Source organism: Simochromis diagramma, unplaced genomic scaffold (assembly GCF_900408965.1).
Source record: "Simochromis diagramma unplaced genomic scaffold, fSimDia1.1 OVJJ01000603.1, whole genome shotgun sequence".
Taxonomy (NCBI): Eukaryota; Metazoa; Chordata; class Actinopteri; order Cichliformes; family Cichlidae; genus Simochromis; species Simochromis diagramma.
Genome location: NW_024387414.1, coordinates 16795515 through 16812411, shown reverse-complemented (window position 1 = coordinate 16812411; position 16897 = coordinate 16795515). Strand labels below are relative to the sequence as shown.

At 38.0% G+C, this 16897-nt stretch overlaps 1 long non-coding RNA gene across 1 annotated transcript; it reads left to right on the top strand.

The window, feature by feature from the left end:
- Positions 1-6077: 6077 nt before the first annotated feature.
- On the top strand, positions 6078-16602 carry LOC120721565. The gene is made up of 3 exons (XR_005693195.1): positions 6078-6187; positions 15816-15819; positions 16591-16602. It is a non-coding gene; the product is annotated as an uncharacterized LOC120721565 (long non-coding RNA).
- Positions 16603-16897: the final 295 nt, after the last annotated feature.

Sequence of the window (16897 nt, the reverse complement as noted above, 5' to 3'; positions counted from 1 at the left end):
ACTTACTGCTGAAAATGAGCTAAGAAGTGCTGATGTGTGGCCTTGTAGAGCATAAGCTTGCCAGGTGGGAGCAGCACTTTCATTTCTTCCTTTGTTTCCAGAAGAGTGTCAGCAACTCATTTACAACTTATCTCCTTTTAAAGACATGTAACGAGCTTGCAAACACTTGGTTTTCTAAAAATCAGGATCCCAGAAGTTCTAATATAGACAAAAACACAAGTTTAATATCCAGCTGTTACTGTTTCGGCTGGAATAGTCTTGGTTTCCAGCAGTGTACCTAGATTTAACCCCTTCAGCTCTGTACTGTTTGAAATTCTCAGGTGGAAAAAAACAACAGCACAGTTAATGTAAGGAAAATGAATAACGTGTATTGTTCTCACTGACATAATAGTTAAACATTTTCCCAGAGCTTACTGGTGGTTCATTAGGATTCAAAGCTGCTTGGTGATTCATGCAGTTAAATTACTCCTTTGCCATTTTTTTGTGTACTTGATCACAGAATTTACAAATATTTTCAGTTAAAAAAAACAAAACAAAGATTTAGTATTTATAGTTTTCAGTATTTGCAAATTAAAGGCTTTAATTTCAACTAGACATACAATAGTATTTTTGCTAGGTAAAAAGTTCAGAGACATTTGTCATGCTATTATCTGCTGAAACAATCTTCTGACAGTTGTAGCAGGGCATGATTTATTAACTTGGTCCCGGTAGGCAAAACAAAATTGGGCCTGCAGGAACTTGAAGTTTTAGTTTTATATCTCCTTATAATTAGAAAGTGATACTTTTATCTACAGTATTATTCTTATTGTTGTTTCTTTTTGAAGCACTTTGGGCTGCATGTGCACCTGCAGTATAAATAAACCTGAGTTTTACCTTTAGCTCAGCAACAGATGAGGTAAAGGTAAAACTCAGCGAAGAGAAGAGGAAACACTGTATCAATGGAAGGCCCCAGCAGCCTGGAAATATTACAGCAAAAGTAAGAGGTTTCAGGTTCACCTGATCCATGTCTAACTATGAACTGTATCAAAAAGGAAAGTTTTAAGCCTGATATTAAACATAGATACTCAAAAGAGAGAGATTGCTGGAAAATGACACAAGAAATACAAGGGGGATCGCTTTCATTTTTTTTTTTGATTGACCAGCCACAACATCATGAGCAGTCTGCAATGCCAACTTGAACAACCTACCTTTTCTCTATCTGGTAACCATTTAGTGACCAGCAAACCATGCGTAGCACTGTTTATGTCACTACTGAGAGAGACCCGACTCAAAAGTAAGTAAGTTAGATTTCAAGAGAAAGATCACAAAGCGCAAAGAGCATTAAAAAGAAGATTTAACCAAACAGAAGTCTAAAAAGCTATCGCAGTAAAGGATTTTCCTGCTGCTACTTCGCCAAGGAGTTGAATACAGGGAAATCAGTCAAAGAAACAACCTCCCCTGCAGGTGAGGGAGTGACCTCAGCCTGCTCAGTTTTATTACTCTGAGCCCTGGTTACGCCACAGGCAGTAATACCTCTGGTAAATTCTGGTCTCTGACATCCTTTACTACTAGATTCGAGAACACCACTGGCAATGTAGGTAACTGTGGCCACATTTTTTCCCCTCAATAATGGTAACACCAGGAACAGGCAAAGAGGGACATACTCCTGAATCTCCCCACTGTACCAAATCAGGGGTCAATGCCAAATGACAGAAAGGTGCAGAAAATACCTTATATTCCATACCTCTGAACAGAACAGAATTAACAGGATCAGCTGTCAGAGAAAAAAGAAGAACACACTGAATAGATTTGGACTGGGGGTGTATGCGGCCTGTATCCTGGAGCACATTCCTCTGAAGTTAAGCTGAATGAAAACTGTGACAGAAAAATCTAAACTTGATCTGCAACTGAGAACATTTTGTGTAAAGTTTGACAGCAGCTGCCTTATTACTGTGATGGATAGTAGCAGCTACAACAATGGTTATCTTTTCTCCAACAACCTTGAGGGGATCTGACTGCTGAAGAAGCTTTGTCTGATGTTTACCTGCCCGGTCCACCCAAAGTCATGCCTTACCAATTGGTCTGCAATGATTCACTGAGTATCTTGATAAAAAATCCTTAATGCAACAATTTGTTTTGATACTCTAACCTACAACTCTAAGTTGTTTGCATACAAATTCAAGCATTTCATCCACATTTGTGACTAAAAATAGACCTGCAATAGAAATGTATCGGAGGACTGATAACACAGCGGCAGCAGTGAAGATGAGCCTGTCAAAGTTTAACATGGAGCTGTAGTCTGTGTACACAGGGGTAGGAAACATAGGGTGTGGGGGCTAAAATTGGCCCGGCAAAGACTCCAACCCGGCCCAAATTTCACGTTTTTGTGAATCAACAAACTTTGTTTTATAATTACAGGACACTCTGAGCTACTGGAACTTGTTACGTAAGCCCAAAGAGTCATGATGACACATTTCTTTAATTAACTAGAGCAGCATTTCTTTGTTATGTAGAAAAACTCGGAGGCACAGTTGAAATTGTGCTTCCTTTTTCTAATACTAATATATCTCAGGGATTAAATGCTTTTACACTGTTAGGCAGGAGGGTCTGTCAAGGTTTCATTAAAATTATTTTGAAGATTTAGATAAAATAATATTTAAAATTATAAATAAAATATAATATTAAACAAATTGGGATAATATTTACAAATATAAAAATATAAAAGCTTTTTTTGGGGGGGGGTTCTGAGTGCCAGTGAAAACAAATACAGGGCGGTGAAACTCTCAACTGCTAACCTGGGGCTGTTAAGTGGAGCACTGACTGATTACTACCTTTAATTATTAACATTAATTAATAATATCTGCATCACCAGAACATGTGTTTCCTGCAGCAGAAAATGTTCTGAGAACATTCAGCTCTGATAACGTTCACTTCAGAGAATGCTTACTTTTCTTCACTGCAACCACCAAATGGCTTAAGCTTAAACATGTAGAAACACACACGCGCACAAACACACACGCGCACACACACCAAATACACAGCATCCAGCCTCATGCAGAACTCTTGTTTTGTTGCCTTCTACTAATGAAGAAAGCGCTCCAAGGGACAGAGTAAAGACTAACTTGTATTATGCTTTAGTTTACCTTATTTTATTTGACATTACTGTACTTGTAAGTATTTATTTTATATTAAAGAAAATGTTTTGGTTTAAAAAAATAGATTTTTAATTGTGCACGTAAATGACAAGGTTTTTGTTTTTTGACAGATGTTGTAGCTGCAGTTAAACTATTAAAACATTTGTGTTTTTAAAATAGAAACCAATGAAAAGGCTTTTAAAAAAGATGTATTTTTTCTGTTTTGAACATTTATAATCGCTCATTAATAAGAAAAAACTGTATCTAATCTGATCACGTGAATAATGGATGAAATAATCAAGATCTGCGGCCCTGGTTTCTACTGTATTTAGTTTATGGGTTGCAATGTGTTTATGTGCTTACACCACTGCTTCAGATGCAATTTTCTCTCTCTCTCTTGTTTTTTTTTTTTTTTTTTTAAAAGCTGTTGTTCATTAAAGTATGTGGCAACACCCTCGGGGAGAATTTCTTTGAACTGGTCCAACAGAATGAACTGCTTTGACATCTCCTTGTGTTTCAATCTCAGGAAACTGCAGTTCACCAATTAAATGTATTGGTCAATAAACAAACACGTTCAACATAAGCTTGCACTTCTGACTTAGCTTCCCGAACAGCTAACAGGCACCAGTTCATATGCTTTAAGCAGTGCAGATGTAACTTTAGTCCCCAGCTGTGGTTAGAGAAGAAAATGCTTCTTGACCCTTACCAGTAAAAACACTGGTCTTTTCTGGATCACACTATTGACTAAAGTGCTCAAACAACACAAAAAGGTAGCAACATCCTTTATAAACGACACTAAAAGTATCAAAAGGACGATCAGCAGAACCTGCGGAAAGTCTACCCTCGTTCACTAAGTCAAGCCTGTGCATTCATTTTGCATTTCAGCAGAAATGCATGGAACCCGGAAGTTAATTTTAGCTTTTCCTCGTCCACCTCTTGGTGCTGAAGAAGAGCTCGGTCTTTACATGCCAGTGCCTGTGCCTCTCACTCGCCTTCCTGCTTGTACTGCAAAAGGCAAGTCACCAAAACTAGACAGAGTGGAACAGAGCTAATCAATGTATGTTTATGAGTACACCGTTCTTATTTTCTGTTAAATGAACTCAAATAATGACTGACTGCACCTTTAAACAAATCAGAAAAATGGTTCAACAGTTCGGACTAACAGATACGACTAACTAAATTTATGTTTAGTGTATTTTGCTATTTGCTGTGAACCTGCTGGTTGAGGTGAGGATTTTCAGTGTCACAGGCTGAACACTATTCAACATCCTGTGTGAAACGGACCCACATTACTGCCACAATGACAAGAACATTTGACTCCTAGTAGAAAAAAAAAAAACATCCTTGTCTCCTCGCTAAGAGAAGCAGCTCAAAGCAGCCAGTGGGTCAAACTGGCAGCATTCAAGCTTTGTGTGATTTGTTTTGACTTGAGTTCAGTAGCCTATAAACTCCATGTGGGTGGGTTTGTTTTTATTTTCTGGCTTGTGGAATTCAGTACTTAATTATTTAAATTTAAGGGCAGGAAGTAAATGTTTGAAAGGCTGTTTTATCATCTTCATAAGTAGCTCTTTTGTTAAAGAAAAGAAAACCTCTTCCTACTTTCTTTGGTTCTACCCTACAACCCACAACAATAAACACAGGCCTCAGAAAAAATTTAGCGCACATTCTTTAGATACTTATCATCCACAGCTGCCATTTTTCATTAATATCCAATCCAATCCAATCCAATTTTATTTATAAAGCACTTTAAAATACCCAGCACAGGAACAAAGTGCTGTACAGAAAGTAAGTTAAACAGCAAATTAAATAAATAAATCACATAAGACATAAAATTAAAATTAAAACAGCCCTATGTTAAAACAAAACAAGATAAAACAGCATCGAGTCACCTAAAAACAACTAAAATAAAATAAAAATAAATATAAAAACCAACATCTCACGTGGTGTCAAAGGCCAAAGTAAAGAGGTGGGTTTTCAAGAGTGACTTAAAAACAGGTAAAGAAGTGGCCTGTCTAATCTCTAAAGGAAGCTCATTCCACAGTTTGGGAGCTGCTACAGCAAAAGCACGATCTCCTCTAAGTTTACGCCCAGTCCTGGGTATCTTCAGGAGCAGCTGATCAGCTGACCTGAGAGAGCGGGTGGGTGTATAAGGCTGTAGCAGCTCAGAGAGATAAGATGGGGCGAGGCCATGGAGAGCTTTAAAAGTAAATAAAAGAATTTTAAAATGAATCCTAAAAGAAATGGGCAGCCAGTGAAGTGAAGCTAAAACAGGGGAAATGTGCTCAAACTTTCGAGTGCCAGTTAAAAGACGAGCTGCGGCATTTTGCACCCTCTGTAGGTGACTAATATATAATGCACTGACCCCTATATAAAGTGCATTACAGTAATCCAGCCGAGTGCTAACAAAGGCGTGGATCACTGTCTCAAAGTGCTGCCGTGAAAGAATTGGTTTTATTTTTGCCAGCTGCCTGAGGTGAAAGAAGCTAGATTTTACCACTGCCTTAATTTGATTATCAAACTTTAGATCACAGTCCACTTTGACTCCCAGGTTTGTGACAGTTGGCTTAACATACTGTGCCAGGGAATCTACATACACATTGGGGGTCTCAGTGGGGCTACCAAAAACCATCACCTCTGTCTTTTTATCATTGAATTTTAAGAAATTAGCAGACATCCAAGCCTTAATATCATCGAGACACTGAAGTAATGGCTGTGTAAGGTATCTGCCTTTTTTCTTTAGAGGGACATAGATCTGACAGTCATCAGCATAAAAGTGGAAAGCAATGCCGTGCTTTCTCAGTACAGAACCAAGAGGAAGCAGATATAAAGAGAAGAGGAGGGGGCCTAGAACTGAGCCCTGTGGGACACCACACAAGAGGGGAGCGGAGGACGACGCATAGTCACCAAGGCTGACACAAAAAGTTCGCCCCGTCAAATAAGACCTAAACCACTCCAGTGCAGTGCCCCTAATGCCCACCCAGTGCTCCAAACGAGAGAACAAAATGGCATGATCCACGGTATCAAACGCAGCTGTCAAATCTAAAAGCACAAGAACAACACAGTCCCCAGCATCAGTCGCTAAAAATATGTCATTAAAAATTAATATCACTATGTTAGTGAATCAATAAAAAAGAAACAGTAATGCATCCAAATAAATGTTAAAATATTCAAATTAATTACAGTATGCTGCTTAAAGACATCATCATTACAAAGTAATTAAGCCGATGATGATGGCCTGTTTTACTGCAGAAGAATAAAATGTTTGGCTTCAATTTATAAAATATTTATTATGGGTTTGCTGTTTGCCTCCTTGAGGATTAATGACCTGAAAACATGGTGGCACTGAGCCATCTGAAATGACATGGGATTTATTTGGGTTATTTGCCTGGAGAAGGACTTGTTTGCTGTGCGATTTTCTGCTGTTTTCTGTGATTCTACCTCAGTTCAACCGCCCGTTTTTAACCTCACAAGTGCGAGCTGTTTGACTTGTACACATAACTGCACTTGTACACTACATAATTTACAAAGGGAACCTAGACAAAAGCTACTGTTGCTCGATTCTGTAGAAATATGAGCTTAAAAAAACCTCAGAGGTACCATTTATTGTTCGTGACTGTTACATGAGAACAAACCCCATTGAATCTGTTGCAAAGGTTTTGTTGGGACAAGGCAAGTCACATTGTTTGGTGCCACATGAATACCAGTTTGGGTGTGTTATGTCATGAAGAGGTGAAGCTCAGCTGTGACACTGAAGCTATTGTGTTTCACTGAAATGGCTAAAATCAATGTCTATTCTCTGAATGATAATTTGAGCTGTTTTCAGCACTATCTTCATTTTCTTTCTTTAAGCTTTGTTGATTATGGATAAAACATGTAATTGTGGATAATCTAGATGAAGTTGCAGGGCTTCATGAACATTGTCCACTAGTGTCCACTTGTTTTAAAAAATGTTGTTTAACTTTTGCATCATTATTCAAACCTTATTTCTGCTTCTTTTGCTCTGACAAACAAATAGATATCTGCTAAACAGAAGGTCACAGATTTACAGTTTCTTCAAGGTCAGAATGTAGCAGAGTAAAAGTGTGGGTAGGAATGCAGTTGTGAAAAAAATATCGTACATACAGAGTCAGAAAAATATGTTGGCACAACTTAATTTCTAAGATGAAAAATATTTGTGGTTAGTAAGGCGTGGTGTACATTACTTAACAGTCATCCACCCGAGGCCATTTTGTAATTGAAACCTCACCGGTTGAACATGTTCTGTAGCTTCTAGTTATCACATGAGTGTCTTGTGATGTTCAGGCCTGTTTTCATATTTTCTTTTTTTGGCTCCAAGGTAACAAAACATATATGACTGCATGCATAGTGCACAAAACTTTCCACTGAAAAGCAAAAACGAAACAAACAATAGGCAAGTCAGTAATTTACCCCCCTCTAACATCTCTGATTTTCAAATGTAGGCCCAGCTGTTACAACGCCTGAAAGCACTGTTGTTACATATCTGATGTCTTCACGAGTTATTACACAAATCCAGTGAGAATAAACCTGAAATAAGCGGCTTTGTTGGTGCAGTTTTCAGATTGTGACTAATTTCCGTATAAAATAAATTTGAACTGATATTACAGGCAGTTTCCGAATGCCTGCCAAGAATACAGTGAAAATATGGCTGCCGGCGGAGCTCCCGGGCACGTCACTGCAACCCCCCCTGGCTGAGTGACCCCTCATCTGGGACTCTCCTCAGCTCTTTCTGGGATATTTCTGGGATAGTGGCGCGGCTGCCCCTCTGTTGGTCTTCCTTGGTCTCTTGTGTTCTGAGGACCTCTGGATGTCTGGAGTTTTGATCTCCTCCATACCTGCTTCATGCCCTGGTGGACGGGGCTGTGGCCCCCCACACCCTCTAACAGATCATTACATGAAGGAACCTTTTAAAAACAAGTGCGTTCATGCTCACAGGTGTACACACGGGTGCTCACACACACAAACTACACCCTTTTGGCTCCTACCTTAAAGCACACTGTGCGCTGTCGATCTTACAATAATGTTTAACATTTAGTATTTACTGTTATATTCCCATAGATCATCATGTTGTTGTTTATTCTATTGCTCTAGTCTTCTTCTCCTTGTTTTCTTTTTTCTTTCTCAGCAGGTGATCCAGGAAAAGAAGAAGAGAAAAAAAAAAGGACACAAAGACAAAGGTGATGAAGCAGATTTTCATTGTCTTTTCTCTCTTTTTTCTACTTTCCCTCTCCTTCTGTTAACTTTCTTCTGAACTTTTCTTCTTGTTTTTCTTTCCCGTCCCAGAGTCCAGTCTGGCCTGATTACAATAACTTAGAATAAAAATAACTAATAAAGAGCAAATAAACTATGACAATTAAGTGGACCAGTATAGCAAAAGGCCCACTTGGGAAAGTAAATCTGTTGGGCATTTTTCTTGGCCTTCAGACAATAATTCTGATTGCTACAGTGCCAGACAGGACACACAAAAAAGTAATTAATCTTCGGTAATACTGCATTAAATCTGCCGTTAATGATTGTTGAGATAGTTGTACTACACCCTTTCTTATAATTTTGGTATTACTATCCAGACACGTCTGGAGAGAGACAGACACATGCTGCTGTTTGCAGATATTTCATAACCAGTTCTGCGGTCCAGCCTGCTGCTCTTGAAGCGTAATACTGAAAAAGTATAGTAAGGGTAGCATTAGTAAGTGACCAGGTAATTCCATTCAGTTCAGTTTTATGTATATAGCATTAAATCACATAAACAGTTGCTTTAAGGGACTTTTATATTGTAAATGAAAGCGGGAAGGACAGATCATTCATGTACATGGATTAGCTAGCAAACATCAGCTTTCCCTCCAATGGCAGACTGCTAATCTTAGCTAGCTAGCAAAGGGAAGATAAATCAACCGATTGACATAAAAATCGCACATTAAACTCGGCACAAAACTGCGACAACGTCACTTTACTGCACTTTGCTGCAGAACACGTCACACTATTAAAAAGACAGTTGTGATTATGGAAAGTAACCAGTGGACTTTATTTAAGGGTCTGCATCCTAGCTTCAATTCCCAAACAGCAAGACACGTTTCTCTGTGACACCCAAATTTAACAACATCATATTAAGGGTTAAAGACAATAGAGACATTTTGGGTCCACTTTTGGGGAGCTGTTAGGTCCTCCATGTTTTTTGCAGTTATTGATTGTTAAAAATTAGGTCAGAGAACGGATAAAAGTATACCAACTTTTCTTTAATGAATATCAGCTTAACTGTCTTGATCAGAATATGCTTAAATTTTTTTTGGGTACAACAAAATAGGAGAAGAAAATGCTGGAAAAAGTTTAATGCTGAAAAAAGTTTTATGCTCTCAAGTATGAATAGTGATGGAAATGAAATAAAGTAACGAAGAATCAAACTGCTAAGAGAGCAATGGTTTACAGATTATTGAGAATAACTGAGTGAATTTTAATCAAATTAAGGCAAGAGGAGAAAAAATATACATGCATGACACAAACAGGAAATGGCAGCAAGAACAAATGCACAAAGCTATTTAACCTCCTCATGTAGATACGAAACCTCTACTGTGTGCAATGTTACCAGTGTCACCTGACTCTTGTTATGAGTGGTATTCAGTAACTCTGTGCATTGCTACTGCTCAGATCTACAACAGGAACATGTATATACCTGTGTATATATATACATGTAAAAAAAGAAAAAGAAAAAAAGAAAACACAGTTACAGAAGGAAGATTAACAGGTTGAAACAACTAAAAACATTTAGGTGGACTCAACAAGACTGAGAGAAAAACTATCCAACAACTTTTTCTAATTTCTAAAAAAGTTCAGATGCATAATTGTTTCGCTATTAGTTTTGTGGATTGTTTGTGGGGGAAAAATGTACTGAGTATAACTGAAAATCAAGAATGTATGTCTATAACAGGCAGCAAAAGAAGCTCTAACATATGGAAGCAAATGAGAGATGCAGCGGAAAATCCTGTGCATAAGTCTTCAGCCAGGTGTGGCAGGGCTTTAAAAACAAACTTCACCGAGAAATATTCTTACTTCTCCCAATGCCATCATGCTGCCACATTAGATCTCAGTTTATGACTACGTAAACTGGCAGATTGACACGGATACTTTGCCAGTGACTGTACAGTACAGTCACTGGCAAAGTACAGAGCTGTGTAAGTCTTGAACCACCCCTCATTATTCATACTTTGCTTCCAAGGAGCCAGACTTTCCTGTAATAAGATTTTAAATCAGTCTTGAGCAATAGTTCTCGAGCCTTTCTGAAGCTCTTTCAATGGTTTTCTTGGGACACTGTGTGCTTTTTCATTCGTTTTCACTCCAGTCCTTGTACTTGCCCATTTTCGGATTAATGTTAAGTTGTTAAGCCACTTAAATCCATTATATTATTCATTCAAACATAACAAGGCCACCTAACTTAACTGATAAATCAGTGTTGTGTTGACACATGACAGAAAACAGAGGAAAGAACCAACTCTAACTTGTATTTGTATGCACATTATTGCTAGCATCCTGCCAAAAATTTCTTTAGCCAAATCTACGAATAATTCTAAAAATAACAGTGTGACAGAAATAAAGTTTTTGCATCAACAAAGTGATTACTTAAAAAGCTATTGGCACAAAACTTGATAGATCTGTCTGGTGTGCAGCATGTCCTTAAAACATTTGAGGTAACTGAACAATAGGGGTGCAATGATACACAAAATTCACGGTTGGTTCGATACTTTGGTGTCACGGTTCGATATTTTTTCGATACAAAGAAAAAATGTTCATGCTTTTTTAATTTGTCATTTATTAAAATTATAAATATATATTTTAACTCAAACGTACAGTTTTTAAATTTAATGTTGCTGAAACAACAAAGGGATAAAATAATTCTATCTGATCAAGAAATCACTCATCTTTGGAAAAGAGAGTTTATTACAGAGAAATGGCTCTTTCCAAAATAAAGTCGAACGCAGATCCACTGAGCTCTCAACACAGACAGCATGGTCAGAAGAAAAGTTGATAAAATAAATTAAAAAATTTGTATTGTTCAATACATATGCGTACCGAACCGAAAGCACTGTATCGAACGGTTCAATATCGATACGAATATCGTTGCACCCCTACTCAACAAGTAGAGGAGAAAAGATCTGAATGATGATTATGGTCTTTCAGTTGATCCATATAATTTTCACTGAAAAAGGTCTTAATGGAAGACCTACTCAAGATTTTTGTACAGTGCTGTGTAGCTAAATCTCGTAAACGATGTGCATACAATGATTTGCTTATAAAAGGGACTTCTTTTTCTGTTTTCCATGCACTGTAATTGTAACAATTAAAGATGAAAAATTAGTATAAAACTAGTATAAAAGATTTTAAGAAATGCATAAAAAAGATAAACGTACTAAAACCGGAGCTGAATGGTTTAGGTGGTATGTAAGCTCTCCAAACAAAGGGTGTTAAAAATTTAACTAAAGATCCAGAAATTCAAAATGAAAACACAAACAATAGGGTTAACTTAGTTTGACGGTGATGACAGTAGAACATTGAGCACGAATCTGCAGCTATAAAATGTTTAATTCCACTGAACTTTGTTTAATGTCCTAGTGTAGAGTTTCAATTTCCAAATCATTCAGGAAATCAATCACTTCTAGACTAGAACTGTTTGAAGGAATGACATAGAAGACAGTGATTGACTGAATGCCTTGAGGACACAGAACAGATCCCAATTTCTCCTCAGTAGAAACAGTCATAGTCATAAAATCTGGACAAAGCAGTAGACACTGGATACATTCTTTTCTTAAACTCATTGAAGTTAATATGTTTCCAATTATTTAGCTTTTTTTAAATTTGAATTTCAAAAATTAAATTAATTTAATCAAATTATTCAAACAATCAAAATCAAATCAAATCTAAATCTAGTGTTTTAGCAACATGCAAAAAGCAACACATTCTACAACCCAAATCCTGATGTAAAGACACCCATGGAAGCAGCTTATCCCATCAATAATGCGGTAGTGTGTGCCCAGTTTAGCTCAATCACCTGTGAGGCTGTGTGACTAACCTGCATGTGCTTTGACCAGAAGTCGCATGATGTACCACGTGAGAGACAAAGATGCTGTCTGACAAAGTAAAACTCTTGTCTTTTCTAAAATGCTTCTACAGGTAATCTGCATGTCAGATCATCTACAGGATTGTCCTGTAGGTTTCTGTCAGAGCCGACTGCCTGACGCAGTCCTATCACTGCGACATCTTGCGCGCTGTTGCTGTACATACCTGACAAGTTGTATAAAATTCCTTTCAGTTTTGTCACTCTCCTCCAGGTCAACCTTCACAATCAATGGGCAATCAACGTGACTGACACTTTATTTTCTTTAGAAAAGCTGCGCTATTAAGATCAATTTCATATGATGAACTCGTCTTTCATAAATCTGTAACAGAATACACAAAAGAAATATGCTGTAAACCCGAGAAGAGTGATGACACGATAAAGAGGAAATGACGGAAATCAGTCATGTGAGGAGAAAACAATTTTTTGATGCCTTTGTGCTGATAGGATTGAAGTGGTCAGCAAGGTTGCTGATGTTTTCGATATGGAAAGTTCTTATGAAAACTATGGAAAAAGAAAAGGACACTTACAAGAGCATGATCATTTAAAGGAAATCATTAAGGTGTTGGAACTTGACCATTTCAGAGCACCTTGATGTTGTTTCATCAAGCCTCATTAGACCCTGAGACTGCCGGAGTATCCCTGTCTTCCCTCAGTGTGTGTTTTACTGATTGTGATGGAGAGCACTGTTTAAAACTGTTGAGATTTGATATTTTTAATGCCACAGCTCATGATTGAGATCATTTCCATACTCTTAAAATCATTTGCAGAGCCCTTATGTGTCATTTAGTGCTGTGCGTGGCATGCTCAGGTGTGGACTCAACACACAGGACTTAGGGGCGGAACTGAACTTAAAACCAATTTTATTGCTGGACTTAAAGGAAAAATACAATCTAGGAAACATGGAACCCAGAATGGAATTAATAATCAACTAGGAGAATAAAACGCAAAGAAGACACACCACATGATGGGAGATTGCAACAATGAACTAAGGAAACTGAACGCTTAAATACACACATGAGGCAATCATGGAGCTGGCACACAAAGGGACACAGCTGAACTAAATCAGGGAAATGAGACAGAGCAACCTGAACATGATGCACAAAGGGCGAGAGACTATCAAAATAAGACAGGAAGGCTCACAACACCTCTGTACTGATTTACATTGACCGTGTCAGCAACAATTCTTCTCAGAGCAAAACAGAACTGGATCATCTCATTTAGGGCACAAGTTTTCAGTCTTAGATCATTATCTTGGTGTAAGCTACACACTAAGTGTCGAGAGTATAGCGAAGTATGACTTCCAGATCTCTGTAGAACATTGCCGATGCTTTTAACATTACTGAAATCACCAATGTGCATTCATCTTTGTTAATTTGCATAACTGCAAATTTGCTGCTGTTTGCAAATGTCAACAGTAAGTTATGACCTGCAGAATGTCCGTGATCATGTACTGGGCTGATACTTTGTTTCCTGTGACACTAGTGTGATGGTTCTCAACCTTTTTCTGACAAGTTCCCCATCAGCAGCAAAAAAGGTCAAACCTCTGCCCACACCCCAGTTTTTACCCATCATAGCCATAATCACAACCTAGTTTTATGTCATATTTTCCCCATAGCTATATGCCCCACTAAACACAGTTTACAGTCCTTTTTACTGATTTGTTTGCAAGTGATCTAAATATAGATATTGCTTTTGTCAGTTTTTCTTTTGAAACATGAGACAGTTGAAACCCCCTGTCAATGAAGCTCCTGTCTTCTGTGTCCTAACAATAACTCTTTCAAAGTTGACTTCTTCTGCTTGTCATTTTGATTCAATGATATTGGATTGTACCATTCAGTGCACTGAACTGACACTCATTTGTGTCATTAGCATTAGCATTTGCTACACAGATGTGTTTAAATGCAAACATGCATTTAAACACAGTATATAACGCAAAAACAGAGGTTACAATCTAATGGGCTTAAAATTCTTATTTGGTATGTCTCTAGTAGCACGATCAGCTCTCTTGGGTAAGCTTTCTTGTAATTTCTTTAGGTAGTCTTCAGAAATAGCTCTTCAGGCAAGTTGGGGGACATTCAAAGGGCATCTTTGGACATTGGCTGCCTTCTCTTCTGTTCCCTGTCAAATAGATCCCACACTGCTTCAGTCATGTTGAGGTCCAGGCTCTGGGGAGGCCAATCCATGACTGATGATGATACAGTGTGTGTGTGTGTGTGTGTGTGTGTGTGTGTGTGTGTGTGTGTGTGTGTGTGTGTGTGTGTGTGTGTGTGTGTGTGTGTGTGTGTGTGTGTGTGTGTGTGTGTGTGTTTAAGGCAATGTCTAATAAAGAAACAGAAGACAATTGAAAAACTTTGTTTGAATAGTTGCGGTGCACTGATCTGTGTCTACCTTACCTGCTGATTGACAGGAGCTCTTAATATCTCTACTGGGATCACTTAGGAGCTCTCTGTCGTCAATGCTGAACATGTGACACCAATTGACTGTAGCATTTCTGAAATAACTTCATCAGATAAAATCTGAAACCTCTGTACTGTTCCTCTGTCACATGTTTGAACATATTTCTAGGCAACATTGTATAATTTTTCCATCAACTATGCTGAATGACAATGGCTTTACAGATACACGATTGTGCCAACTGAAATACTCCATGTGGACTTTTTCTTTCCATCATAGACTAAAGACGGCATGATCACAGCAGCATTCATTCATGAAAGCATGGCTGCCTTTTGCCTTAGCGCATTTCAGTTAGGCTGTGACAGGGCTTCAAAATTAAACTTCACTGAGAGACATTATTACTTAATGCCACCCTGCTGCCAGTTAAGATCCCTGTGTGCGACAATGTCAGCTAGCAGTCTTGACAAGGAAAGGATAATTTGCCAGTCGTCCCTCATTTCTTTATATTATGCTAGGAAATTATTTTATTTCTCGAAATATGTGCAAACGTGCATGTTTTGCTATTTTTCAGTTAAACAAATGGTAGCAGACTCCTAATAACAAAGTGCCTAAAAATATAGCTTTTCATCCCCAGAGTCAGGTGCTTTTTTTTTATGCTTGAGTTATAGATAAGCGTCAAACAGATTAACAAACCAACACAATTAAAACAAAAAACAAAAAAACATAAAAACATGGAAATGGTCAGGACTTCAAATTAATGCTGCGACTACATAACACACACACACACACACACACACACACACACACACACACACACACACACACACACACACACACACACACATGTATATATGTATATGTGTATATCATAAACTGGTGCTTGCTCAAAATACAGATTGTTGTTGTTTCTTCTTACTCGGATAAAGCAATAAAGTAAAAGGTTTTTGGTATGTGGATCTTTTTTAGCCTTTATGAACTATATGCTCAACTTACATACTGAAGCCTTACTTTAGATTTGATTGAATTGGTTTTATTCCACATCAAAACAGAGCACTGTATAAGGATACATATACAATGCAGTGTGTTACAGCGCAAGCACCCTCAAAACATTACGATATGACGACTTATACACCTAAATGAAAGAAATTTCCTTCCAATATTTTGTACTTGACTTATGATGCAAGGAAGGTTAATTGTCTATGAGGCCTGTTAAGCTCTATACAAATAATGTCTCATATGTTGCTGGAGGATATAAAATGTGATTATGATTGTTCAGGGCATTACATAACAAGTTGAAGGTGGATTATCTTTGAAGAGAGAAACCAGATACAATCAAGAATGTTGCATGTGTCACTCAAGTGCAAGAGAGCTTCTACCCAGCACATGATGAGTCCTTAAACTGGAATCTCTTTGATGAGATAATCACCAAAACGTGGAAACGCAGTGAGAACAAAACTTATCCAGATACTGTAAGCATTAGACATGTGAGGCACTGAGGGGACAACAGTCAGCAGCACCCTTTACTCACTGTAAAACAGTGAGCAAAGCATCACATACACAAAACTAACAAAAGCATTGTAGGTGGCTTTATGCAGATTTACAGACTAAATATTAGAGTGCTGATGTTTAATCTTGCATGTCAAGGATGTGGGCAGTGCACCGAGGAAGGTGGTTTGCATTGCTTTAGTCAGCTCGGCTGCGTAAAATTGATGTTCAAGTATAAAACTGGGAACAGGCCATGTTTGCTCACTTCATCCCAAGAAAGCAGACACTGTTTCAAAGAGCAGTAAAGGGCATGGCAGATATGGTGCTGTTACATAAAATAAAAAATTGTAAAAGAAATTTAAAAAAAAAGAATTTGGTAAAAAAAGAATCCTAAATCGAGTATGAATCTCTACAATGTAGTATAACCCTTACTGACAAGTGTGTTCACCTGACGCCAGTTTCATGCCTGGACAGAGCACACGGCTGTCACACATAACTGATTTTCAGTGCAGCATTAAATAAGCAGTAGTATTCTTTATTCCGGCTGCAAATATAGCTTCTGGTGTAATATTTACTGTTTTTAACCCATTGGACAACTTTGATATAATGGCATTTTAAGAAGTCATACTGGGTTAGTATAGTGATGCAATCTGAGTATTTCCTGCTGCCTGTTCTAGGAATAACGTCCCCTACTTTTAACAGGAAGAGCAGAGCAGCAGGTAAGGAGTGGTTTAGCTCATGAAAGATAACACGAGCACACACCTTGCTTGTGAGTGGTAGA